This window comes from Schistocerca serialis, chromosome 2, assembly GCF_023864345.2.
Source record: "Schistocerca serialis cubense isolate TAMUIC-IGC-003099 chromosome 2, iqSchSeri2.2, whole genome shotgun sequence".
Classification (NCBI taxonomy): domain Eukaryota; kingdom Metazoa; phylum Arthropoda; class Insecta; order Orthoptera; family Acrididae; genus Schistocerca; species Schistocerca serialis.
The window spans coordinates 364,923,747-364,925,284 of record NC_064639.1 but is presented as its reverse complement, the minus strand read 5'-3'; the positions used below and the strand labels follow the sequence as shown (position 1 = coordinate 364,925,284).

The 1,538-nt window shown below is 46.0% G+C and overlaps 1 pseudogene; it reads left to right on the top strand.

Annotated features, from left to right (window-relative positions):
• The first annotated feature begins 375 nt into the window (after window positions 1-375).
• On the top strand, window positions 376-493 carry LOC126459462 (5S ribosomal RNA; annotated as a pseudogene).
• Window positions 494-1,538: the final 1,045 nt, after the last annotated feature.

The window sequence follows — 1,538 nt, the reverse complement described above, 5'->3', positions numbered from 1 at the left end:
GGTGTAGCAACGTATCCATGTTTCATCCACAGTGACGAAACGACGCTTAAAATCCTGCGGATTCTTCCCGAACAGCTGCAAACCATCCTTGCAACACTTCACACGATTCCGTTTTTGGTCAAGCGTGAGCAACCGCGGAACACTTTTTGCAGATAGCTTTCTCATGTCCAAATATTTATGCAAAATATTATGTACCCGTTCATTCGAGATGCCCACAGCACTAGCAATCTCACGCACCGTAACTGTTCTGTCATCCACCACCATATCATGTATTTTATCAATGATTTCTGGAGTCGTAACCTCCACAGGGCCTCCAGAACGTTCAGCATCACTTGTGCCCATATTTGGAACCACTTATAAACTGTTCTAATCGAAGGTAACGGCCTTGCCTCAGTGGATACACCGGTTCCCGTGAGATCACCGAAGTTAAGCGCTGTCGGGCGTGGTCGGGACTTGGATGGGTGACCATCCAGGCCGCCACGCGCTGTTCCCATTTTTCGGGGTGCACTAAGCCTCGTGATGCCAATTGAGGAGCTACTCGACCGAATACTAGCGGCTTCGGTCAAGAATACCATCTTACGTCCGGGAGAGCGGTGTGCTGACCCCCTGCCCCTCCTATTCGCATCCTCCACTAAGGATGACATGGCGGTCGGATGGTCCCGGTAGGCCACTCCTGGCTTGACGACGCAGTGCTAATCGAAGGTGCAGAGTCACCGTAATGTTTATCAAGCTTCTCTTTAGTCTCCTGAGGCATCTTGCCTTTCATAAAGTAATGTTTAATCACCAAACGAAATTCTTTTTCGTCCATTTTTTGACAATCACTCGACTTCCTTGATTTACACGAATGCCAAACACAAAGAAACAGACCACTACGGCTGAAATTTGGTGTGCGTTCTTTCCAAAGATGCTACTAACTAAACGTGACGTCGATACGCGCTGGTGGTGTCATCTCTCGGACTTTGCACGGACTTTTCAAACGCCCCTCGTATAATGACCTACAACACAAGCACCAAGAATTCGTTCAATAGCTGCTCCTGCCTACTAAATAAGGGACCGAAACTCTGGAGCAGTAGTTTCGTCCACATTTGTATATCATTTTCTTTACAAAAGCATCCCACTTTTCCAAAATCTGCCCAAAAAATATCAGTCTGCCATTCGCCTTTCCTTTTACTGATTTTACCGTTTTACCCGTTACATATCGTTTCTTACTATTTGTATAAGAGATTGTCCAGGCTTCTGAAGTTGACCATTAATCTTATAATAGGATACTACCTATTTTGTTACGGGCATATTTTTTCATTTATCCGCATTTCAATGAAACTGCCAGTCATTCGGCCCGTCAGAGTAGCCGAGCGATTCTAGGTGCCACAGTCTGGAACAGTCAGTTGGAATCCTGCCTCGGGCATGGATGTGTGTGATGTCCTTAGGTTAGTTAGGTTTAAGTAGTTCTAAGTTCTAGGGGACTGATGACCTGAGAAGTCAAGTCCCATAGTGCTCAGAGCTAATTGAACCATTTGAACCAGCCAGTCATTCCACTA